Source organism: Schistocerca cancellata, chromosome 2 (assembly GCF_023864275.1).
Source record: "Schistocerca cancellata isolate TAMUIC-IGC-003103 chromosome 2, iqSchCanc2.1, whole genome shotgun sequence".
NCBI lineage: Eukaryota > Metazoa > Arthropoda > Insecta > Orthoptera > Acrididae > Schistocerca > Schistocerca cancellata.
The window spans coordinates 752,901,866-752,927,903 of record NC_064627.1 but is presented as its reverse complement, the minus strand read 5'-3'; the positions used below and the strand labels follow the sequence as shown (position 1 = coordinate 752,927,903).

The 26,038-nt window shown below is 56.3% G+C and overlaps 5 non-coding genes and 1 pseudogene across 5 annotated transcripts; all 6 read left to right on the top strand.

The window, feature by feature from the left end:
• The first annotated feature begins 181 nt into the window (after positions 1–181).
• Positions 182–344, top strand: LOC126163288 (U1 spliceosomal RNA). Its single transcript, XR_007535205.1, has one exon. It is a non-coding gene; the product is annotated as a U1 spliceosomal RNA (small nuclear RNA).
• Positions 345–16,170: 15,826 nt separating this feature from the next.
• Positions 16,171–16,333, top strand: LOC126163286 (U1 spliceosomal RNA). Its single transcript, XR_007535204.1, has one exon. It is a non-coding gene; the product is annotated as a U1 spliceosomal RNA (small nuclear RNA).
• A 2,108-nt stretch (positions 16,334–18,441) lies between these two features.
• Positions 18,442–18,604, top strand: LOC126163285 (U1 spliceosomal RNA). The gene has a single exon (XR_007535203.1). It is a non-coding gene; the product is annotated as a U1 spliceosomal RNA (small nuclear RNA).
• A 2,113-nt stretch (positions 18,605–20,717) lies between these two features.
• LOC126163284 (U1 spliceosomal RNA) lies at positions 20,718–20,880 on the top strand. The gene has a single exon (XR_007535202.1). It is a non-coding gene; the product is annotated as a U1 spliceosomal RNA (small nuclear RNA).
• Positions 20,881–22,991: 2,111 nt separating this feature from the next.
• LOC126163283 (U1 spliceosomal RNA) lies at positions 22,992–23,154 on the top strand. The gene has a single exon (XR_007535201.1). It is a non-coding gene; the product is annotated as a U1 spliceosomal RNA (small nuclear RNA).
• A 773-nt stretch (positions 23,155–23,927) lies between these two features.
• LOC126163297 (U1 spliceosomal RNA) lies at positions 23,928–24,074 on the top strand (annotated as a pseudogene).
• Positions 24,075–26,038: the final 1,964 nt, after the last annotated feature.

The window sequence follows — 26,038 nt, the reverse complement described above, 5'->3', positions numbered from 1 at the left end:
CGGCAGAGGAGCGTTGTTACGACTGTCTGCCATCTAACTCGACAGCCAATAGCTCTCTTGTAAGGAGACAGGTATATGGACGGCCACCATTCTGTTCGCCGATTGCGAAAACGTCAGGAGCTCTCGTTACATCTCGAGAGCGCGAGGCACTACAAATTCTCGCCTGTGGCGCGACGAAAGCATACTTACCTGGCGTAGGGGCTACCGTGATCATGAAGGCGGTTCCTCCGGGGTGAGGCTCTTCCATTGCACTTCGGTCGAGCTGACCCCCGCGATTACTCCAAATGTGAGTAACTCGGGCGCATAATTTTTGGTAGTCGGGACTTGCGTTCGCGCTGTCCCGGTGTCTATTTCAATTGCAAACGCAGTAATCTGTGCTAGCAGTCGCTAACTAGTGCGTCTGAGCACTCGGCCAGCAACGTGTTCCGCAAGGGACTGCCAAACGCAGCAGCACTCGCGCTAGGCGCGTACCACACGTCTGCGTCGACCTGGCGTCAAACCCAGAGCCAGAGCACACTGTCTGTTCGATAAGCGCGGGGGACGCGCACCAGTAGTAGCAGCGGCAGCCGCGAGATGGCTCAAGCGGTCTAACTCTGGTACGACACCCCCATTAATGGTCGAACGGCGACTTTTGGCTTTCTCTGTCCATCAGGGGAATGCGCGCCAAACGCAACTGGACGGCGCGCCATTCCCTGCACGCACGGCGACCGCGGTGGCGCGAGCCGGCGTACACGAGGCGTCGTCCAGCCGAACGCATTGTCGCCTGTGGCCAGGTACATGAGGGGCCGGAAGCAAGCGTCTAGCGTAGCGTCTCAAAACTTGCAGACTTGCGGCACTTGAGGAGCTTGCGGGGATGTGAAATGACGTGGCCAACTGTACCGAAAACGGGGAAGAGAAATTCTAGGCAACAGCAGCTTGTGCTCCCAGGCGGCCACACTGACTGACAAGGGCCAGAGTTGCTTAAATTCGGTGATGGGACGAGAACCGCTGTAGGCTGTTTATTAGGCCACGACAGTGAGCGTTTACTTTCTGTAAGGAATGTCTTGTCGTCGCAGATGTGTTTCATGTGACTACTTTGCAGGCGACCGGAAAAAAAAAAAAAAAAAGATTGGTAATGAGCAGTTACAACATGGGGAAGACGAAAAACGGCGTGGTGAGCGCAGAAAATTTCTTTCGTGGTAGCTGTACTCGGGGCTCTCAGGAAAGTAGAAAACGCAATGTTATCAGGGGTGCTTTTCTTACGAGAAATCGAGTCAAAAAGTCTGTGTTACGCACGTCTTTAACAGGTGCGGAACTTCAAATCTGTTTATGGCTACTTTACAAGCTCGCTATTCGTCTTCCAAAATATTAAAAGTACACCATACCTCCAGATTCAGCCGTCCTCCACCCCCTGTACAAACTGTCTGTCGTATGGGCGCCCTTGGAGTGAGAACAGATAGGTTTCGAATGGAGTGGAAATAACATAAAACTCTTCTTTTTCTCTCTCTATAACAAGTGTAATTAGAAAGAAACAAAAAGCAATTTAGTTTATCCTTACGTACTGCACGTCTAAGCAAAGATACGAAAGGTGGTGGATTTAATGTCACCATAGCTACAAGGTATCAATCGTTTACCAAATACCGCAAAATTAATCTGCTTCTTCGAAATCAACCCGCTTTCCGGACACAGCTGAAATGTTGTCATGAATGAAACTTTATTTTTTCTCTCTTATGCGCGAAGAAAATATCTCCATATTCTGAATGAAAATTTGCACAAATATTCGATCGAGCTTTCCACGTCCTACTCGGAAGGAGAAGCAAAAAGAAGTGTTACCTTTTAAGTGTCTTCTGTTACTCGGCGTCGAATGTCGAACGTGCTGATTGATGTTCGCTCTTGGAGTTCACTGACGTCCTGTTTGTTCGTCGCGCACAACACTCACGAGTCCTTCAGTTGCTCGGCGACAGACGACCGCGCGTGACAATGCTGCCGTATTTGCTAGCACTAAGGGCTCTCCTGGAAGGAGGGAAAGTAAAGTGTGGCTTGCATTGTGGCTGCAGAAAGCACTCATTCCGCAGATCTCATTCGCGGTTTCAACAGCCGAGAAAGAGGGCTCGTTTGAGACGGAGAGGAGGGCCCGGAGGCGGCAACCCGGACTTGGCCCGCCATCTTCCGGAGGGAACGGTAAATTAACCCCAGCAGCGGCCGGCGCCGCGAGCCGTATGATGGTGCTCGCACAAAATGCATCGTTTTTCTCGGCAGAGGAGCGTTGTTGCGACTGTCTGCCATCTAACTCGACAGCCAATAGCTCTCTTGTAAGGAGACAGGTACATGGACGGCCACCATTCTGTTCGCCGATTGCGAAAACGTCAGGAGCTCTCGTTACATCTCGAGAGCGCGAGGCACTACAAATTCTCGCCTGTGGCGCGACGAAAGCCTCCTCCTCCGTGAATCCCGTCGTCTCTACCGTGCCTTCCTCCGCACGCGTGACCCGGACACCCTACGACGCCACCGGCAACTACAGCGACACATTCGAAATTTGCTCGCGGCTAAGAAACGCCGGGACTGGCGACAGACATGCACCCGTTTAACTGAAACCCTACCAATCAACTCGTCCAAGTTCTGGACCGCCTTCCGTCGCCTTACCGGAACTAAACCCTCCCCCTACTATCCTCTTCTCCACGATGATCACCCCTTCCCTGACGCCCTTAGTAAGGCCAATCACTTTGCCTCCTACCTGTCCGATGTGTTTTCCATCCCTGATGATCCCCAGTTCGATTACTCCCTCTTCCCGGATATCCGCGATCGAACTGACACCTCTGTCCCTCCCCTCGCTCCTGGTTTCCAGTACTTGGACAACATTCCACACACAGACCTTAATGCCCCCATCACCACACAGGATATCATCACTACACTCCGCACCAAACGCAACACCGCTCCTGGTCACGATCGTGTCACCTACCGTCACCTTCGTGAAGCTCCTGTCTCTTTTCTTTCCACCCTGGCCAGGCTCTACAATGTAGTCCTGTCCACCGGTTACTACCCCGACCTGTGGAAAACCTCCCGTATCCTCATGTTCCTCAAACCTGGCAAACCGCCGTCCGCCGTCTGTTCCTACCGTCCCATCAGCCTTACCTCGGTCTTCAGCAAGGTCCTGGAATCTATCCTCACCCGCCGCATCCACCAGCATCTCCGCCAGCACCGCCTCCTCCCCGTTACCCAGTGTGGCTTTCGGCCGTCCTTCTCTTCCGACGATCTTCTCCTTCACCTCACTCATCTCCTTTCCGAACAGCTCAATTCCCGACGCTCCGCAATCTTCCTCTCTCTTGACCTTGAACGCGCATATGACCGCGTATGGCATTCCGGTCTCCTCTTCAAGCTCCAAACCTTCGCCCTTCCCATTAACTACGTTCGTCTGATCGGTTCCTTTCTCTCCCGCCGTCCTTCCCATGTCACCATCCATAACACCGATTCCTACACCTTTTTCCCCTCCGCCGGTGTGCCCCAAGGCTCCGTCCTCTCCCCCCTTCTGTACTTGTTGTACACGGCGGACATGCCGCCGCCGTCACCCCCCGTCCACCTTCTCCAGTTTGCCGATGACACCGCCTTCCTTGCCCTTGCCCCCACCCTGCGACGCTCCCAACACCTTCTCCAATCCCATCTTGACCGGTTCACCGCTTGGTGCAACCAGTGGTTGCTCAAGGTCAATCCTTCCAAAACCCAGGCGATCATTGTAGGCAAAACCACTCCCTCCTTCCGCCTCCTTGATTTCTATCTCACCGTTTATGGCCGTCCCATCGCTCTCACCCCCACCCTTAAGTACCTTGGCGTCACCCTCGACCGTCGCCTCTCCTGGACTCCCCATCTCCAGACAATCCAAGCCAAGGCACGCTCCCGACTCCGTCTCCTCAAGCTCCTTTCCGGCCGAACGTGGGGTCTGGACCCCTCCACCATCCTCCACACCTATAAGTCCCTCATCCGCCCTATCCTCTGTTATGCCCATCCAGCCTGGATCTCCGCCCCCCCTTCCTTTTATAAATCCCTCCAAATCCTTGAACGCCATGCTCTCCGCCTTGCCTATCGCATCCGTCTCCCTTCCCCCACACGGATCCTGTATGACCTTATCCCCTTCCCCCACCTCCTCCTTTTCCTCGAAAGGATACGAATCCTCTACATCTCCCGTAAACTCGATCCTCCTCACCCGCTCGTCTCCCCGATCCTCTCCCAACCCCGCCCGCTGCCGCGCCTGTACTCCCATGTCCCACCCGGTCTCCATCTCTCCACCCTCCTTACCCTCTCCCAAGGTGGCTTCCGCCAGCTCCCCCTCCCTGATGATGCCCTCCTCCCCTCCATCTACCCCTCCTACCAACTTTGATCCTCCCGCCCTCCTCCTGTGCTTGCTCCTCCGGGCACCCTCCCTCCCTTCTCTCCCTTTTCCCTCCCTCCTCCTTTTCTCGTCCCTCGTCCCCCGGGCCCCCCCTCTCCTGTCCCTATCCTCCTGTCCCCGTCTCCTCAGCCGTGGCATCCTCTTTTCCTCCCCTCTCCCCTTCCTCATCCTTGTTGCCCTCTTGGCAGGTCCCCGGACTCGCACACGCTAAGTGGACATTCGCGCGCCGGAGATCACCGCCATCAGTGTATCGTGTGTGCCGTCGTGTTTAGTGTTCCGTTTCGCCGTCACGCTCCATTGTTCACCTGTGACGTCGTCTTCTTCAGTGTTTGTGCGTCGGGTCTCCAGTTCCTAGTGTGGATTGTCATCAAGTGTGAACGGCTTCTTGTGCTTTTATGTTTTTGTGTCTCCTGTGTTTTCCCGCCGTTTTTCTATGTAATGTCTCTTCTTTGTTTATCTCCATGTACTCTCTTCGGCTGAAGAGCAGCGTATTGTGCTGCTGCCAGCCTACCTGTTTGTTCAGGTTTCAAAAATACAATAAAGTAAAAAAAAAAAAAAAAAAGCGACGAAAGCCGACATCCGGCGGTACACCGAAAGGTTACCGCCCTTCGATAGTGCACCTTCGCGCTAATCGAAGTGTTAGGGGTTACAGGTGCCAGCCAGCCAGCCCGCCCGCAGCAGCAGCAGCAGCAGCAGCAGCAGCAGCAGTTCGCGGTACCGGCCTGCAGCAGTGGTCAGCCAGCCAGCCAGCCAGCCAGCCAGCCAGCCAGCCAGCCAGCCAGCCAGCCCTCCGGTGGCAGCCGCAGTCCAGCCAGCAGCAGCAGTCCAGCCAGCAGCAGCAGCAGCAGCAGCAGCAGCAGCAGCAGCAGGCGCCGCCGCCCCGGCCCCGTCCGCGGCAGCAGCGTCCCTGCCTCTCGCCGCCGCCGCCGCCGCCGCCGTCGACGTCCGTCCGCCGTCGACGTCCGTCCGCCGTCGACGTCCGTCCGCCGTCGACGTCCGTCCGCCGTCGACGTCCGTCCGCCGCCGTCGACGTCCGTCCGCCGTCGACGTCCGTCCGCCGTCGACGTCCGTCCGCCGCCGTCGACGTCCGTCCGCCGCCGTCGACGTCCGTCCGCCGCCGTCGACGTCCGTCCGCCGCCGTCGACGTCCGTCCGCCGCCGTCGACGTCCGTCCGCCGCCGTCGACGTCCGTCCGCCGCCGTCGACGTCCGTCCGCCGCCGTCGACGTCCGTCCGCCGCCGTCGACGTCCGTCCGCCGCCGTCGACGTCCGTCCGCCGCCGCCGTCGACGTCCGTCCGCCGCCGCCGTCGACGTCCGTCCGCCGCCGCCGTCGACGTCCGTCCGCCGCCGCCGTCGACGTCCGTCCGCCGTCGACGTCCGTCCGCCGTCTCCCAGTGTGTGTCCTGTCCTTTTAGTGTTGTGTTTTTTCTTTCTTCTTCTTGCCGTCATGTCCGCCCCCCACCACCACCGTCACTACTACCACCACCGCCATCGTGTATACGTCCCCATCCGCCGCCTCCACCACAATCACTTGGTGTGCCCAGTCCCACCCCCCTCCTTCCATCCCTCCCCTCCTCTCTATCCCTTCGCCCTCGCTCTTTGTCGCCCCCTCTCCCGCTTCCTCCTCTCGTTCTGATCCCTTCCCCCCACTCCCCCAGCCTGTCACTGCAGCTCCGGCTAGGGTGGTGGCCCGTCGGGCCACTGCCCACGCCCAGCTCTCCCCGTCGCCATCGCCACCGCCGTCATCATCATCGTCGCCATCGCCATCACTGCCACATTCGCCTGCACCGTCACAGTCACTTCCTCCAGCGCCGACTGCTGCGTCCGTGCCGGGACCTGTCCCTTCCCACCACCTCCCCATCGTTCCCGTCCCTCCTGTCACCACCCGCCCATCTGCCGCTGTCAAACGCCCTAGTGGCGCCTCCACTTCCTCTACTCCAAAAAAGGCTCCACCCCGCCCCCCATCCCCACCCCAAAATGCCATGGACGTCTCCCCACCAGGCCCCGCTCCCTCCTCCTCCTCCTCCTCCTCCTCCCCCCCGGTCTCTACAAATATCTCCTGTCCCGTCCCGATCCTTCCTTCCTCGAGGCCCGGAATCTCTCCCTCCTCCTCCGCCAACATTTCCCAGGCGCCCCCATCTCTCTCCTGACTCCCAGGCGGGATTCTGTTCTTATCTCCTCCCCCAGCCCGACCCTCCATACTGACATCCTCTCCCGCCTCCCCATCACCCGTTTTGGTCCTCACGCCTCCCTCACCCCTGCTCCCTCCCCATCTCCTACACGCCAACCCCAACCCCCGCGTCGCCCGCCGACCCTCACCGCCGTGATCACTCGGCTTAGCCCGTCGATCACGGAGGAGGAGGTGCTGGCGGAGCTGAAGGCCCATCCCACCCTGGAGGTGCGGGCAGTCCGCCGCATCTTCAACGCGACCGGCCCCACCCGCCTTATGCGGGTTTTCTCAGAGGACGCCCCCTCCATTGACCGTCTCCTGAAGGAGGGTGCCCTCCTCTTCAATCAGCGGTACAAAGTCGACCCCTCCCGTTCCCCCCCTCAATCCCTGCGCTGCCAGAGATGTCTGCGCTACAATGCACACACAACAGCCGAGTGCCGCGAGGCCCCCACATGCCCGCATTGTCGCCAAGCGCACTTCCTCCGGCAGTGCCCCAACCTCCAATCCCCTCCCTCCTGTAATACCTGCAACCTCCCCCACCCTACCTACTCCCAAAAGTGTAAAGCCCGGCCCCCTCCCACCACCCCTGAACTCACCGTCCCTGTCCGTCCCCTGGACGCCCCCACCCCTCCTGGCAATTCCCTTCGTCCCCCCCCCACTGCTGAGGACATCATCAGGTTCCTCACCATTGTCCTCCAAAACGTCCATCCCTTTCAGCGCCCCCACACCCTCCAACAGATCTCCCTCGCCGCCCGTTCCATCTTCCACCTTAAAATGTACGCCACCTATTCCAATAACCAGGCCCATTTCACCTTCTCCCGCCTTGACACCCTCGTCTAAATCCTTATCATGGCGCGACAGCATCGTATCCTTTTCAACAATATCCGCTCCCTTCCCGCCAACAAGAACCTCTTCCTGCACACCCTTGCTACCCACCGTGTGGATGCCTTCCTTCTCAATGAAACCTTCCTCCAACCCCACCACTCCATCCACACCTCCCCCTATCTCCTCCACCGCTCCGATAATCCCCTCCCAGTTGCGCGTGGCGGAGTTGCCATTGGCCACCACCGCCAGATCCCCGTTCGGCTCCAACCTCTCCTTCCCGACCCCACCGAACACCTGATCCTTAGTCTCTTCTTCCCCGGCCTTACCGTTACCTGTGCCACCATCTATGTCCGCCCCAACGCCCCTCTTCCTTTCGACTTCCTCTCCCACATCGACCGTACCTTCTCCTCCTATGTGATCGCACCCGACCTCAACATCCATAGTCGCTCAGCTGCCCAGTTGCGGCGGTGGCATCGGTTCCTCTCCTCCCTTCACGGCGACCTCGTCCCCATCCCCCAGCACACCCGCCCCGAATCCAATTCCACTCCCGATGTTATTCTTTCCTCCCCCAACCTCCTTGGTCGCATTACGGTGGATGTCCTGGAGCCTATTGGTAGTGACCATCTCCCTGTCCTCCTCACCGTTTCCGACGGTCGTCGCCCCCGCCCCGACCCTCGTCATGACCCTCCCCCCAAGTACATCCATGACTATTCCCGTGCCAACTGGGATGCCTACCGGGATACCCTCTCCACTCAGGTCGACAGCCACCCTCTCGCCTACCGCCATCCCGATGATGTCTCCCATGCCGCCTCCTTTCTCCAGCAGACCTTGTCTGAGGCCGTGGAGGCCCACGTCCCTACTGTTGCCATCCACCCCCACCGTCCTACCTTACCACCACAGGCCGTCCTCCTCCTCCGTCAATCCCGTCGTCTCTACCGTGCCTTCCTCCGCACGCGTGACCCGGACACCCTACGACGCCACCGGCAACTACAGCGACACATTCGAAATTTGCTCGCGGCTAAGAAACGCCGGGACTGGCGACAGACATGCACCCGTTTAAATGCTACCCTCCCCATCAACTCGTCCAAGTTCTGGACCGCCTTCCGTCGCCTTACCGGAACTAAGCCCTCCCCCTACTATCCTCTTCTCCACGATGACCACCCCTTCCCTGACGCCCTTAGTAAGGCCAACCACTTTGCCTCCTACCTGTCCGATGTGTTTTCCATCCCTGATGATCCCCGGTTCGATTACTCCCTCTTCCCAGATATCCGCGATCGAACTGACACCTCTGTCCCTCCCCTCGCTCCTGGTTTCCAGTACTTGGACAACATTCCACACACAGACCTTAATGCCCCCATCACCACACAGGATCTCATCACTACACTCCGCACCAAACGCAACACCGCTCCTGGTCACGATCGTGTCACCTACCGTCACCTTCGTGAAGCTCCTGTCTCTTTTCTCTCCACCCTGGCCAGGCTCTACAATGTAGTCCTGTCCACTGGTTACTACCCCGACCTGTGGAAAACCTCCCGTATCCTCATGTTCCTCAAACCTGGCAAACCGCCGTCCGCCGTCTCCTCCTACCGTCCCATCAGCCTTACCTCGGTCTTCAGCAAGGTCCTGGAATCTATCCTCACCCGCCGCATCCACCAGCATCTCCGCCAGCACCGCCTCCTCCCCGTTACCCAGTGTGGCTTTCGGCCGTCCTTCTCTTCCGACGATCTCCTCCTTCACCTCACTCATCTCCTTTCCGAACAGCTCAATTCCCGTCGCTCCGCAATCTTCCTCTCTCTTGACCTCGAACGCGCATATGACCGCGTATAGCATTCCGGTCTCCTCTTCAAGCTCCAAACCTTCGCCCTTCCCATTAACTACGTTCGTCTGATCGGTTCCTTTCTCTCCCGCCGTCCTTCCCATGTCACCATCCATAACACCGATTCCTACACCTTTTTCCCCTCCGCCGGTGTGCCCCAAGGCTCCGTCCTCTCCCCCCTTCTGTACTTGTTGTACACGGCGGACATGCCGCCGCCGTCACCCCCTGTCCACCTTCTCCAGTTTGCCGATGACACCGCCTTCCTTGCCCTTGCCCCCACCCTGCGACGCTCCCAACACCTTCTCCAATCCCATCTTGACCGGTTCACCGCTTGGTGCAACCAGTGGTTGCTCAAGGTCAATCCTTCCAAAACCCAGGCGATCATTGTAGGCAAAACCACTCCCTCCTTCCGCCTCCTTGATTTTTATCTCACCGTTTATGGCCGTCCCATCGCTCTCACCCCCACCCTTAAGTACCTTGGCGTCACCCTCGACCGCCGCCTCTCCTGGACTCCCCATCTCCAGACAATCCAAGCCAAGGCACGTTCCCGACTCCGTCTCCTCAAGCTCCTTTCCGGCCGAACGTGGGGTCTGGACCCCTCCACCATCCTCCACACCTATAAGTCCCTCATCCGCCCTATCCTCTGTTACGCCCATCCAGCCTGGATCTCCGCCCCCCCTTCCTTTTATAAATCCCTCCAAATCCTTGAACGCCATGCTCTCCGCCTTGCCTATCGCATCCGTCTCCCCTCCCCCATGCGGATCCTGTATGACCTTATCCCCTTCCCCCACCTCCTCCTTTTCCTCGAAAGGATACGAATCCTCTACATCTCCCGTAAACTCGATCCTCCTCACCCGCTCGTCTCCCCGATCCTCTCCCAACCCCGCCCGCTGCCGCGCCTGTACTCCCATGTCCCACCCGGTCTCCATCTCTCCACCCTCCTTACCCTCTCCCAAGGTGGCTTCCGCCAGCTCCCCCTCCCTGATGATGCCCTCCTCCCCTCCATCTACCCCTCCTACCAACTTTGATCCTCCCGCCCTCCTCCTGTGCTTGCTCCTCAGGGCACCCTCCCTCCCTTCTCTCCCTTTTCCCTCCCTCCTCCTTTTCTCGTCCCTCGTCCCCCGGGCCCCCCCTCTCCTGTCCCTATCCTCCTGTCCCCGTCTCCTCAGCCGTGGCATCCTCTTTTCCTCCCCTCTCCCCTTCCTCATCCCTGTTGCCCTCTTGGCAGGTCCCCGGACTCGCACACGCTAAGTGGACATTCGCGCGCCGGAGATCACCGCCATCAGTGTATCGTGTGTGCCGTCATGTTTAGTGTTCCGTTTCGCCGTCACGCTCCATTGTTCACCTGTGACATCGTCTTCTTCAGTGTTTGTGCGTCGGGTCTCCAGTTCCTAGTGTGGATTGTCATCAAGTGTGAACGGCTTCTTGTGCTTTTCTGTTCTTGTGTCTCCTGTGTTTTCCCGCCGTTTTTCAATGTAATGTCTCTTCTTTGTTTATCTCCATGTACTCTCTTCGGCTGAAGAGCAGCGTATTGTGCTGCTGCCAGCCTACCTGTTTGTTCAGGTTTCAAAATTACAATAAAGTAAAAAAAAAAAGTAAAAAAAAAAAAGCGACGAAAGCCATCTCCGGCGGTACACCGAAAGGTTACCGCCCTTCGATAGTGCAATTTTCGCGCTAATCGAAGTGTTAGGGGTTACAGGTGCCAGCCAGCAGCAGCAGCAGCCGCCGCCGCCGCCGCCGCCGCCGCCGCCGCCGCCCCGGCCCCGTCCGCGGCAGCAGCGTCCCTGCCTCTCGCCGTCGCCGTCGCCGTCGCCGTCGCCGTCGCCGTCGCCGTCGCCGTCGCCGTCGCCGTCGCCGTCGCCGCCGTCCGTCCGTCCGTCCGTCCGTCCGTCCGTCGTCCGTCGTCTCCCAGTGTGTGTCCTGTCCTTTTAGTGCTGTGTTTTTTCTTTCTTCTTCTTGTCGTCATGTCCGCCCCCACCACCACCACCGTCACTACTACCACCACCGCCATCGTGTATACGTCCCCTTCCGCCGCCTCCACCACAATCACTTGGTGTGCCCAGTTCCATCCCCCTCCTTCCATCCCTCCCCTCCTCTCTATCCCTTCGCCCTCGCTCTTTGTCGCCCCCTCTCCCGCTTCCTCCTCTCGTTCTGATCCCTTCCCCCCACTCCCCCAGCCTGTCACTGCGGCTCCGGCTAGGGTGGTGGCCCGTCGGGCCACTGCCCACGCCCAGCTCTCCCCGTCGCCATCGCCATCGCCATCGCCACCGCCGTCATCATCATCGTCGCCATCGCCATCACTGCCACATTCGCCTGCACCGTCACAGTCACTTCCTCCGGCGCCGACTGCTGCGTCCGTGCCGGGACCTGTCCCTTCCCACCACCTCCCCATCATTCCCGTCCCTCCTGTCACCACCCGCCCATCTGCCGCTGTCAAACGCCCTAGTGGCGCCTCCACTTCCTCTACTCCTAAAAAGGCTCCACCCCGCCCCCCATCCCCACCCCAAAATGCCATGGACGTCTCCCCACCAGGCCCCGCTCCCTCCTCCTCCTCCTCCTCCTCCTCCTCCTCCTCCTCCTCCTCCTCCTCCTCCTCCTCCTCCTCCCCACCCGGTCTCTACAAATATCTCCTGTCCCGTCCCGATCCTTCCTTCCTCGAGGCCCGGAATCTCTCCCTCCTCCTCCGCCAACATTTCCCAGGCGCCCCCATCTCTCTCCTTACTCCCAGACGGGATTCTGTTCTTATCTCCTCCCCCAGCCCGACCCTCCATACTGACATCCTCTCCCGCCTCCCCATCACCCGTTTTGGTCCTCACGCCTCCCTCACCCCTGCTCCCTCCCCATCTCCTACCTGCCAACCCCAACCCCCGCGTCGCCCGCCGACCCTCACCGCCGTGATCACTCGGCTTAGTCCGTCGATCACGGAGGAGGAGGTGCTGGCGGAGCTGAAGGCCCATCCCACCCTGGAGGTGCGGGCGGTCCGCCGCATCTTCAACGCAACCGGCCCCACCCGCCTTATGCGGGTTTTTTCTGAGGACGCCCCCTCCATTGACCGTCTCCTGAAGGAGGGTGCCCTCCTCTTCAATCAGCGGTACAAGGTCGACCCCTCCCGTTCCCCCCCTCAATCCCTGCGCTGCCAGAGATGTCTGCGCTACAATGCACATCCAACAGCAGAGTGCCGCAAGGCCCCAACCTGCCCGCATTGTCGGCAAGCGCACTTCCTCCGGCAGTGCCCCAACCTCCAATCCCCTCCCTCCTGTAATACCTGCAGCCTCCCCCACCCCACCTACTCCGAAAAGTGTAAAGCCCGACCCCCTCCCGCCACTCCTGAACTCACCGTCCCTGTCCGTCCCCTGGACGCCCCCACCCCTCCTGGCAATTCCCTTCGTCCCCCCCCCACTGCTGAGGACATCATCAGGTTCCTCACCATTGTCCTCCAAAACGTCCATCCCTTTCAGCGCCCCCACACCTTACAACAGATTTCCCTCGCCGCCCGTTCCATCTTCCACCTTAAAATGTACGCCACCTTTTCCAATAACCAGGCCCATTTCACCTTCTCCCGCCTTGACACCCTCGTATAAGTCCTTACCATGGCGCGACAGCATCGTATCCTTTTCAACAATATCCACTCCCTTCCCGCCAACAAGAACCTCTTCCTGCACACCCTTGCTACCCACCGTGTGGATGCCTTCCTCCTTAATGAAACCTTCCTCCAACCCCACCACTCCATCCACACCTCCCCCTATCTCCTCCACCGCTCCGATAATCCCCTCCCAGTTGCGCGTGGCGGAGTTGCCATTGGCCACCACCGCCAGATCCCCGTTCGGCTCCAACCTCTCCTTCCCGACCCCACCGAACACCTGATCCTTAGTCTCTTCTTCTCCGGCCTTACCATTACCTGTGCCACCATCTATGTCCGCCCCAACGCCCCTCTTCCTTTCGACTTCCTCTCCCACATCGACCGTACCTTCTCCTCCTATGTGATCGCCGCCGACCTCAACATCCATAGTCGCTCCGCTGCCCAGTTACGGCGGTGGCATCGGTTCCTCTCCTCCCTTCAAGGCGACCTCATCCCCATCCCCCAGCACACCCGTCCCGAATCCAACTCCACTCCCGATGTTATTCTCTCCTCCCCCAACCTCCTTGGTCGCATTACGGTGGATGTCCTGGAGCCTATTGGTAGCGACCATCTCCCTGTCCTCCTCACTGTTTCAGACGGCCGTCACCCCCGCCCCGACCCTCGTCATGACCCTCCCCCTAAGTACATCCATGACTATTCCCGTGCCGACTGGAATGCCTACCGGGATACCCTCTCCACTCAGGTCGATAGCCACCCTCTCGCCTACCGCCGTCCCGATGATGTCACCCATGCCGCCTCCTTTCTCCAGCAGACCTTGTCTGAGGCCGTGGAGGCCCACGTCCCTACTGTTGCAATCCACCCCCACCGTCCTACCTTACCACCACAGGCCGTCCTCCTCCTCCGTGAATCCCGTCGTCTCTACCATGCCTTCCTCCGCACGCGTGACCCGGACACCCTACGACGCCACCGGCAACTACAGCGACACATTCGAAATTTGCTCGCGGCTAAGAAACGCCGGGACTGGCGACAGACATGCACCCGTTTAAATGCTACCCTCCCTGTAAACTCGTCCAAGTTCTGGACCGCCTTCCGTCGCCTTACCGGAACCAAACCCTCCCCCTACTATCCTCTTCTCCACGATGATCACCCCTTCCCTGACGCCCTTAGTAAGGCCAATCACTTTGCCTCCTACCTGTCCGATGTGTTTTCCATCCCTGATGATCCCCAGTTCGATTACTCCCTCTTCCCAGATATCCGCGATCGAACTGACACCTCTGTCCCTCCCCTCGCTCCTGGTTTCCAGTACTTGGACAACATTCCACACACAGACCTTAATGCCCCCATCACCACACAGGATCTCATCACTACACTCCGCACCAAACGCAACACCGCTCCTGGTCACGATCGTGTCACCTACCGTCACCTTCGTGAAGCTCCTGTCTCTTTTCTCTCCACCCTGGCCAGGCTCTACAATGTAGTCCTGTCCACTGGTTACTACCCCGACCTGTGGAAAACCTCCCGTATCCTCATGTTCCTCAAACCTGGCAAACCGCCGTCCGCCGTTTCCTCATACCGTCCCATCAGCCTTACCTCGGTCTTCAGCAAGGTCCTGGAATCTATCCTCACCTGCCGCATCCACCAGCATCTCCGCCAGCACCGCCTCCTCCCCGTTACCCAGTGTGGCTTTCGGCCGTCCTTCTCTTCCGACGATCTTCTCCTTCACCTCACTCATCTCCTTTCCGAACAGCTCAATTCCCGTCGCTCCGCAATCTTCCTCTCTCTTGACCTCGGACGCGCATATGACCGCGTATGGCATTCCGGTCTCCTCTTCAAGCTCCAAACCTTCGCCCTTCCCATTAACTACGTTCGTCTGATCGGTTCCTTTCTCTCCCGCCGTCCTTCCCATGTCACCATCCATAACACCGATTCCTACACCTTTTTCCCCTCCGCCGGTGTGCCCCAAGGCTCCGTCCTCTCCCCCCTTCTGTACTTGTTGTACACGGCGGACATGCCGCCGCCGTCACCCCCCGTCCACCTTCTCCAGTTTGCCGATGACACCGCCTTCCTTGCCCTTGCCCCCACCCTGCGACGCTCCCAACACCTTCTCCAATCCCATCTTGACCGGTTCACCGCTTGGTGCAACCAGTGGTTGCTCAAGGTCAATCCTTCCAAAACCCAGGCGATCATTGTAGGCAAAACCACTCCCTCCTTCCGCCTCCTTGATTTCTATCTCACCGTTTATGGCCGTCCCATCGCTCTCACCCCCACCCTTAAGTACCTTGGCGTCACCCTCGACCGTCGCCTCTCCTGGACTCCCCATCTCCAGACAATCCAAGCCAAGGCACGTTCCCGACTCCGTCTCCTCAAGCTCCTTTCCGGCCGAAAGTGGGGTCTGGACCCCTCCACCATCCTCCACACCTATAAGTCCCTCATCCGCCCTATCCTCTGTTACGCCCATCCCGCCTGGATCTCCGCCCCCCCTTCCTTTTATAAATCCCTCCAAATCCTTGAACGCCATGCTCTCCGCCTTGCCTATCGCATCCGTCTCCCTTCCCCCACGCGGATCCTGTATGACCTTATCCCCTTCCCCCACCTCCTCCTCTTCCTCGAAAGGATACGAATCCTATACACCTCCCGTAAACTCGATCCTCCTCACCCGCTCGTCTCCCCGATCCTCTCCCAACCCCGCCCGCTGCCGCGCCTGTACTCCCATGTCCCACCCGGTCTCCATCTCTCCACCCTCCTTACCCTCTCCCAAGGTGGCTTCCGCCAGCTCCCCCTCCCTGATGATGCCCTCCTCCCCTCCATCTACCCCTCCTACCAACTTTGATCCTCCCGCCCCCCTCCTGTGCTTGCTCCTCAGGGCACCCTCCCTCCCTTCTCTCCCTTTTCCCTCCCTCCTCCTTTTCTCGTCCCTCGTCCCCCGGGCCCCCCCTCTCCTGTCCCTATCCTCCTGTCCCCGTCTCCTCAGCCGTGGCATCCTCTTTTCCTCCCCTCTCCCCTTCCTCATCCCTGTTGCCCTCTTGGCAGGTCCCCGGACTCGCACACGCTAAGTGGACATTCGCGCGCCGGAGATCACCGCCATCAGTGTATCGTGTGTGCCGTCATGTTTAGTGTTCCGTTTCGCCGTCACGCTCCATTGTTCACCTGTGACATCGTCTTCTTCAGTGTTTGTGCGTCGGGTCTCCAGTTCCTAGTGTGGATTGTCATCAAGTGTGAACGGCTTCTTGTGCTTTTATGTTCTTGTGTCTCCTGTGTTTTCCCGCCGTTTTTCTATGTAATGTCTCTTCTTTGTTTATCTCCATGTACTCTCTTCGGCTGAAGAGCAGCGTATTGTGCTGCTGCCAGCCTACCTGTTTGTTTGTTCAGGTTTCAAAATTACAATAAAGTAAAAAAAAAAAAAAAAGCGACGAAAGCATACTTACCTGGCGTAGGGGCTACCGTGATCATGAAGGCGGTTCCTCCGGGGTGAGGCTCTTCCATTGCACTTCGGTCGAGCTGACCCCCGCGATTACTCCAAATGTGAGTAACTCGGGCGCATAATTTTTGGTAGTCGGGACTTGCGTTCGCGCTGTCCCGGTGTCTATTTCAATTGCAAACGCAGTAATCTGTGCTAGCAGTCGCTAACTAGTGCGTCTGAGCACTCGGCCAGCAACGTGTTCCGCAAGGGACTGCCAAACGCAGCAGCACTCGCGCTAGGCGCGTACCACACGTCTGCGTCGACCTGGCGTCAAACCCAGAGCCAGAGCACACTGTCTGTTCGATAAGCGCGGGGGACGCGCACCAGTAGTAGCAGCGGCAGCCGCGAGATGGCACAAGCGGTCTAACTCTGGTACGACACCCCCATTAATGGTCGAACGGCGACTTTTGGCTTTCTCTGTCCATCAGGGGAATGCGCGCCAAACGCAATTGGACGGCGCGCCATTCCCTGCACGCACGGCGACCGCGGTGGCGCGAGCCGGCGTACACGAGGCGTCGTCCAGCCGAACGCATTGTCGCCTGTGGCCAGGTACATGAGGGGCCGGAAGCAAGCGTCTAGCGTAGCGTCTCAAAACTTGCAGACTTGCGGCACTTGAGGAGCTTGCGGGGATGTGAAATGACGTGGCCAACTGTACCGAAAACGGGGAAGAGAAATTCTAGGCAACAGCAGCTTGTGCTCCCCGGCGGCCACACTGACTGACAAGGGCCAGAGTTGCTTAAATTCGGTGATGGGACGAGAACCGCTGTAGGCTGTTTATTAGGCCACGACAGTGAGCGTTTACTTTCTGTAAGGAATGTCTTGTCGTCGCAGATGTTGTGTTTCATGTGACTACTTTGCAGGCGACCGGAAAAAAAAAAGATTGGTAATGAGCAGTTACAACATGGGGAAGACGAAAAACGGCGTGGTGAGCGCAGAAAATTTCTTTCGTGGTAGCTGTACTCGGGGCTCTCAGGGAAAGTAGAAAACGCAATGTTATCAGGGGTGCCTTTCTTACGAGAAATCGAGTCAAAAAGTCTGTGTTACGCACGTCTTTAACAGGTGCGGAACTTCAAATCTGTTTATGGCTACTTTACAAGCTCGCTATTCGTCTTCCAAAATATTAAAAGTACACCATACCTCCAGATTCAGCCGTCCCCCACCCCCTGTACAAACTGTCTGTCGTATGGGCGCCCTTGGAGTGAGAACAGATAGGTTTCGAATGGAGTGGAAATAACATAAAACTCTTCTTTTTCTCTCTCTATAACAAGTGTAATTAGAAAGAAACAAAAAGCAATTTAGTTTATCCTTACGTACTGCACGTCTAAGCAAAGATACGAAAGGTGGTGGATTTAATGTCACCATAGCTACAAGGTATCAATCGGTTACCAAATACCGCAAAATTAATCTGCTTCTTCGAAATCAACCCGCTTTCCGGACACAGCTGAAATGTTGTCATGAATGAAACTTTATTTTTTCTCTCTTATGCGTGAAGAAAATATCTCCATATTCTGAATGAAAATTTGCACAAATATTCGATCGAGCTTTCCACGTCCTACTCGGAAGGAGAAGCAAAAAGAAGTGTTACCTTTTAAGTGTCTTCTGTTACTCGGCGTCGAATGTCGAACGTGCTGATTGATGTTCGCTCTTGGAGTTCACTGACGTCCTGTTTGTTCGTCGCGCACAACACTCACGAGTGCATCCAGCTCTCTTAGAACATCTGACAGTGTGAGCTGTGGTCCTTCAGTTGCTCGGCGACAGACGACCGCGCGTGACAATGCTGCCGTATTTGCTAGCACTAAGGGCTCTCCTGGAAGGAGGGAAAGTAAAGTGTGGCTTGCATTGTGGCTGCAGAAAGCACTCATTCCGCAGATCTCATTCGCGGTTTCAACAGCCGAGAAAGAGGGCTCGTTTGAGACGGAGAGGAGGGCCCGGAGGCGGCAACCCGGACTTGGCCCGCCATCTTCCGGAGGGAACGGTAAATTAACCCCAGCAGCGGCCGGCGCCGCGAGCCGTATGATGGTGCTCGCACAAAATGCATCGTTTTTCTCGGCAGAGGAGCGTTGTTACGACTGTCTGCCATCTAACTCGACAGCCAATAGCTCTCTTGTAAGGAGACAGGTATATGGACGGCCACCATTCTGTTCGCCGATTGCGAAAACGTCAGGAGCTCTCGTTACATCTCGAGAGCGCGAGGCACTACAAATTCTCGCCTGTGGCGCGACGAAAGCATACTTACCTGGCGTAGGGGCTACCGTGATCATGAAGGCGGTTCCTCCGGGGTGAGGCTCTTCCATTGCACTTCGGTCGAGCTGACCCCCGCGATTACTCCAAATGTGAGTAACTCGGGCGCATAATTTTTGGTAGTCGGGACTTGCGTTCGCGCTGTCCCGGTGTCTATTTCAATTGCAGACGCAGTAATCTGTGCTAGCAGTCGCTAACTAGTGCGTCTGAGCACTCGGCCAGCAACGTGTTCCGCAAGGGACTGCCAAACGCAGCAGCACTCGCGCTAGGCGCGTACCACACGTCTGCGTCGACCTGGCGTCAAACCCAGAGCCAGAGCACACTGTCTGTTCGATAAGCGCGGGGGACGCGCACCAGTAGTAGCAGCGGCAGCCGCGAGATGGCACAAGCGGTCTAACTCTGGTACGACACCCCCATTAATGGTCGAACGGCGACTTTTGGCTTTCTCTGTCCATCAGGGGAATGCGCGCCAAACGCAATTGGACGGCGCGCCATTCCCTGCACGCACGGCGACCGCGGTGGCGCGAGCCGGCGTACACGAGGCGTCGTCCAGCCGAACGCATTGTCGCCTGTGGCCAGGTACATGAGGGGCCGGAAGCAAGCGTCTAGCGTAGCGTCTCAAAACTTGCAGACTTGCGGCACTTGAGGAGCTTGCGGGGATGTGAAATGACGTGGCCAACTGTACCGAAAACGGGGAAGAGAAATTCTAGGCAACGGCAGCTTGTGCTCCCAGGCGGCCACGCTGACTGACAAGGGCCAGCGTTGCTTAAATTCGGTGATGGGACGAGAACCGCTGTAGGCTGTTTATTAGGCCACGACAGTGAGCGTTTACTTTCTGTAAGGAATGTCTTGTCGTCGCAGATGTTGTGTTTCATGTGACTACTTTGCAGGCGACCGGAAAAAAAAAAAAAAAGATTGGTAATGAGCAGTTACAACATGGGGAAGACGAAAAACGGCGTGGTGAGCGCAGAAAATTTCTTTCGTGGTAGCTGTACTCGGGGCTCTCAGGGAAAGTAGAAAACGCAATGTTATCAGGGGTGCTTTTCTTACGAGAAATCGAGTCAAAAAGTCTGTGTTACGCACGTCTTTAACAGGTGCGGAACTTCAAATCTGTTTATGGCTACTTTACAAGCTCGCTATTCGTCTTCCAAAATATTAAAAGTACACCATACCTCCAGATTCAGCCGTCCCCCACCCCCTGTACAAACTGTCTGTCGTATGGGCGCCCTTGGAGTGAGAACAGATAGGTTTCGAATGGAGTGGAAATAACATAAAACTCTTCTTTTTCTCTCTCTATAACAAGTGTAATTAGAAAGAAACAAAAAGCAATTTAGTTTATCCTTACGTACTGCACGTCTAAGCAAAGATACGAAAGGTGGTGGATTTAATGTCACCATAGCTACAAGGTATCAATCGGTTACCAAATACCGCAAAATTAATCTGCTTCTTCGAAATCAACCCGCTTTCCGGACACAGCTGAAATGTTGTCATGAATGAAACTTTATTTTTTCTCTCTTATGCGTGAAGAAAATATCTCCATATTCTGAATGAAAATTTGCACAAATATTCGATCGAGCTTTCCACGTCCTACTCGGAAGGAGAAGCAAAAAGAAGTGTTACCTTTTAAGTGTCTTCTGTTACTCGGCGTCGAATGTCGAACGTGCTGATTGATGTTCGCTCTTGGAGTTCACTGACGTCCTGTTTGTTCGTCGCGCACAACACTCACGAGTGCATCCAGCTCTCTTAGAACATCTGACAGTGTGAGCTGTGGTCCTTCAGTTGCTCGGCGACAGACGACCGCGCGTGACAATGCTGCCGTATTTGCTAGCACTAAGGGCTCTCCTGGAAGGAGGGAAAGTAAAGTGTGGCTTGCATTGTGGCTGCAGAAAGCACTCATTCCGCAGATCTCATTCGCGGTTTCAACAGCCGAGAAAGAGGGCTCGTTTGAGACGGAGAGGAGGGCCCGGAGGCGGCAACCCGGACTTGGCCCGCCATCTTCCGGAGGGAACGGTAAATTAACCCCAGCAGCGGCCGGCGCCGCGAGCCGTATGATGGTGCTCGCACAAAATGCATCGTTTTTCTCGGCAGAGGAGCGTTGTTACGACTGTCTGCCATCTAACTCGACAGCCAATAGCTCTCTTGTAAGGAGACAGGTATATGGACGGCCACCATTCTGTTCGCCGATTGCGAAAACGTCAGGAGCTCTCGTTACATCTCGAGAGCGCGAGGCACTACAAATTCTCGCCTGTGGCGCGACGAAAGCATACTTACCTGGCGTAGGGGCTACCGTGATCATGAAGGCGGTTCCTCCGGGGTGAGGCTCTTCCATTGCACTTCGGTCGAGCTGACCCCCGCGATTACTCCAAATGTGAGTAACTCGGGCGCATAATTTTTGGTAGTCGGGACTTGCGTTCGCGCTGTCCCGGTGTCTATTTCAATTGCAAACGCAGTAATCTGTGCTAGCAGTCGCTAACTAGTGCGTCTGAGCACTCGGCCAGCAACGTGTTCCGCAAGGGACTGCCAAACGCAGCAGCACTCGCGCTAGGCGCGTACCACACGTCTGCGTCGACCTGGCGTCAAACCCAGAGCCAGAGCACACTGTCTGTTCGATAAGCGCGGGGGACGCGCACCAGTAGTAGCAGCGGCAGCCGCGAGATGGCTCAAGCGGTCTAACTCTGGTACGACACCCCCATTAATGGTCGAACGGCGACTTTTGGCTTCTCTGTCCATCAGGGGAATGCGCGCCAAACGCAACTGGACGGCGCGCCATTCCCTGCACGCACGGCGACCGCGGTGGCGCGAGCCGGCGTACACGAGGCGTCGTCCAGCCGAACGCATTGTCGCCTGTGGCCAGGTACATGAGGGGCCGGAAGCAAGCGTCTAGCGTAGCGTCTCAAGACTTGCAGACTTGCGGCACTTGAGGAGCTGGCGGGGATGTGAAATGACGTGGCCAACTGTACCGAAAACGGGGAAGAGAAATTCTAGGCAACGGCAGCTTGTGCTCCCAGGCGGCCACGCTGACTGACAAGGGCCAGCGTTGCTTAAATTCGGTGATGGGACGAGAACCGCTGTAGGCTGTTTATTAGGCCACGACAGTGAGCGTTTACTTTCTGTAAGGAATGTCTTGTCGTCGCAGATGTTGTGTTTCATGTGACTACTTTGCAGGCGACCGGAAAAAAAAAAAAAAGATTGGTAATGAGCAGTTACAACATGGGGAAGACGAAAAACGGCGTGGTGAGCGCAGAAAATTTCTTTCGTGGTAGCTGTACTCGGGGCTCTCAGGGAAAGTAGAAAACGCAATGTTATCAGGGGTGCTTTTCTTACGAGAAATCGAGTCAAAAAGTCTGTGTTACGCACGTCTTTAACAGGTGCGGAACTTCAAATCTGTTTATGGCTACTTTACAAGCTCGCTATTCGTCTTCCAAAATATTAAAAGTACACCATACCTCCAGATTCAGCCGTCCCCCACCCCCTGTACAAACTGTCTGTCGTATGGGCGCCCTTGGAGTGAGAACAGATAGGTTTCGAATGGAGTGGAAATAACATAAAACTCTTCTTTTTCTCTCTCTATAACAAGTGTAATTAGAAAGAAACAAAAAGCAATTTAGTTTATCCTTACGTACTGCACGTCTAAGCAAAGATACGAAAGGTGGTGGATTTAATGTCACCATAGCTACAAGGTATCAATCGGTTACCAAATACCGCAAAATTAATCTGCTTCTTCGAAATCAACCCGCTTTCCGGACACAGCTGAAATGTTGTCATGAATGAAACTTTATTTTTTCTCTCTTATGCGTGAAGAAAATATCTCCATATTCTGAATGAAAATTTGCACAAATATTCGATCGAGCTTTCCACGTCCTACTCGGAAGGAGAAGCAAAAAGAAGTGTTACCTTTTAAGTGTCTTCTGTTACTCGGCGTCGAATGTCGAACGTGCTGATTGATGTTCGCTCTTGGAGTTCACTGACGTCCTGTTTGTTCGTCGCGCACAACACTCACGAGTGCATCCAGCTCTCTTAGAACATCTGACAGTGTGAGCTGTGGTCCTTCAGTTGCTCGGCGACAGACGACCGCGCGTGACAATGCTGCCGTATTTGCTAGCACTAAGGGCTCTCCTGGAAGGAGGGAAAGTAAAGTGTGGCTTGCATTGTGGCTGCAGAAAGCACTCATTCCGCAGATCTCATTCGCGGTTTCAACAGCCGAGAAAGAGGGCTCGTTTGAGACGGAGAGGAGGGCCCGGAGGCGGCAACCCGGACTTGGCCCGCCATCTTCCGGAGGGAACGGTAAATTAACCCCAGCAGCGGCCGGCGCCGCGAGCCGTATGATGGTGCTCGCACAAAATGCATCGTTTTTCTCGGCAGAGGAGCGTTGTTACGACTGTCTGCCATCTAACTCGACAGCCAATAGCTCTCTTGTAAGGAGACAGGTATATGGACGGCCACCATTCTGTTCGCCGATTGCGAAAACGTCAGGAGCTCTCGTTACATCTCGAGAGCGCGAGGCACTACAAATTCTCGCCTGTGGCGCGACGAAAGCATACTTACCTGGCGTAGGGGCTACCGTGATCATGAAGGCGGTTCCTCCGGGGTGAGGCTCTTCCATTGCACTTCGGTCGAGCTGACCCCCGCGATTACTCCAAATGTGAGTAACTCGGGCGCATAATTTTTGGTAGTCGGGACTTGCGTTCGCGCTGTCCCGGTGTCTATTTCAATTGCAAACGCAGTAATCTGTGCTAGCAGTCGCTAACTAGTGCGTCTGAGCACTCGGCCAGCAACGTGTTCCGCAAGGGACTGCCAAACGCAGCAGCACTCGCGCTAGGCGCGTACCACACGTCTGCGTCGACCTGGCGTCAAACCCAGAGCCAGAGCACACTGTCTGTTCGATAAGCGCGGGGGACGCGCACCAGTAGTAGCAGCGGCAGCCGCGAGATGGCACAAGCGGTCTAACTCTGGTACGACACCCCCATTAATGGTCGAACGGCGACTTTTGGCTTTCTCTGTCCATCAGGGGAATGCGCGCCAAACGCAATTGGACGGCGCGCCATTCCCTGCACGCACGGCGACCGCGGTGGCGCGAGCCGGCGTACACGAGGCGTCGTCCAGCCGAACGCATTGTCGCCTGTGGCCAGGTACATGAGGGGCCGGAAGCAAGCGTCTAGCGTAGCGTCTCAAAACTTGCAGACTTGCGGCACTTGAGGAGCTTGCGGGGATGTGAAATGACGTGGCCAACCCCAGCAGCGGCCGGCGCCGCGAGCCGTATGATGGTGCTCGCACAAAATGCATCGTTTTTCTCGGCAGAGGAGCGTTGTTACGACTGTCTGCCATCTAACTCGACAGCCAATAGCTCTCTTGTAAGGAGACAGGTATATGGACGGCCACCATTCTGTTCGCCGATTGCGAAAACGTCAGGAGCTCTCGTTACATCTCGAGAGCGCGAGGCACTACAAATTCTCGCCTGTGGCGCGACGAAAGCATACTTACCTGGCGTAGGGGCTACCGTGATCATGAAGGCGGTTCCATTGCACTTCGGTCGAGCTGACCCCCGCGATTACTCCAAATGTGAGTAACTCGGGCGCATAATTTTTGGTAGTCGGGACTTGCGTCTGAGCACTCGGCCAGCAACGTGTTCCGCAAGGGACTGCCAAACGCAGCAGCACTCGCGCTAGGCGCGTACCACACGTCTGCGTCGACCTGGCGTCAAACCCAGAGCCAGAGCACACTGTCTGTTCGATAAGCGCGGGGGACGCGCACCAGTAGTAGCAGCGGCAGCCGCGAGATGGCACAAGCGGTCTAACTCTGGTACGACACCCCCATTAATGGTCGAACGGCGACTTTTGGCTTTCTCTGTCCATCAGGGGAATGCGCGCCAAACGCAATTGGACGGCGCGCCATTCCCTGCACGCACGGCGACCGCGGTGGCGCGAGCCGGCGTACACGAGGCGTCGTCCAGCCGAACGCATTGTCGCCTGTGGCCAGGTACATGAGGGGCCGGAAGCAAGCGTCTAGCGTAGCGTCTCAAAACTTGCAGACTTGCGGCACTTGAGGAGCTTGCGGGGATGTGAAATGACGTGGCCAACTGTACCGAAAACGGGGAAGAGAAATTCTAGGCAACGGCAGCTTGTGCTCCCAGGCGGCCACGCTGACTGACAAGGGCCAGCGTTGCTTAAATTCGGTGATGGGACGAGAACCGCTGTAGGCTGTTTATTAGGCCACGACAGTGAGCGTTTACTTTCTGTAAGGAATGTCTTGTCGTCGCAGATGTTGTGTTTCATGTGACTACTTTGCAGGCGACCGGAAAAAAAAAAAAAAAGATTGGTAATGAGCAGTTACAACATGGGGAAGACGAAAAACGGCGTGGTGAGCGCAGAAAATTTCTTTCGTGGTAGCTGTACTCGGGGCTCTCAGGGAAAGTAGAAAACGCAATGTTATCAGGGGTGCTTTTCTTACGAGAAATCGAGTCAAAAAGTCTGTGTTACGCACGTCTTTAACAGGTGCGGAACTTCAAATCTGTTTATGGCTACTTTACAAGCTCGCTATTCGTCTTCCAAAATATTAAAAGTACACCATACCTCCAGATTCAGCCGTCCCCCACCCCCTGTACAAACTGTCTGTCGTATGGGCGCCCTTGGAGTGAGAACAGATAGGTTTCGAATGGAGTGGAAATAACATAAAACTCTTCTTTTTCTCTCTCTATAACAAGTGTAATTAGAAAGAAACAAAAAGCAATTTAGTTTATCCTTACGTACTGCACGTCTAAGCAAAGATACGAAAGGTGGTGGATTTAATGTCACCATAGCTACAAGGTATCAATCGGTTACCAAATACCGCAAAATTAATCTGCTTCTTCGAAATCAACCCGCTTTCCGGACACAGCTGAAATGTTGTCATGAATGAAACTTTATTTTTTCTCTCTTATGCGTGAAGAAAATATCTCCATATTCTGAATGAAAATTTGCACAAATATTCGATCGAGCTTTCCACGTCCTACTCGGAAGGAGAAGCAAAAAGAAGTGTTACCTTTTAAGTGTCTTCTGTTACTCGGCGTCGAATGTCGAACGTGCTGATTGATGTTCGCTCTTGGAGTTCACTGACGTCCTGTTTGTTCGTCGCGCACAACACTCACGAGTGCATCCAGCTCTCTTAGAACATCTGACAGTGTGAGCTGTGGTCCTTCAGTTGCTCGGCGACAGACGACCGCGCGTGACAATGCTGCCGTATTTGCTAGCACTAAGGGCTCTCCTGGAAGGAGGGAAAGTAAAGTGTGGCTTGCATTGTGGCTGCAGAAAGCACTCATTCCGCAGATCTCATTCGCGGTTTCAACAGCCGAGAAAGAGGGCTCGTTTGAGACGGAGAGGAGGGCCCGGAGGCGGCAACCCGGACTTGGCCCGCCATCTTCCGGAGGGAACGGTAAATTAACCCCAGCAGCGGCCGGCGCCGCGAGCCGTATGATGGTGCTCGCACAAAATGCATCGTTTTTCTCGGCAGAGGAGCGTTGTTACGACTGTCTGCCATCTAACTCGACAGCCAATAGCTCTCTTGTAAGGAGACAGGTATATGGACGGCCACCATTCTGTTCGCCGATTG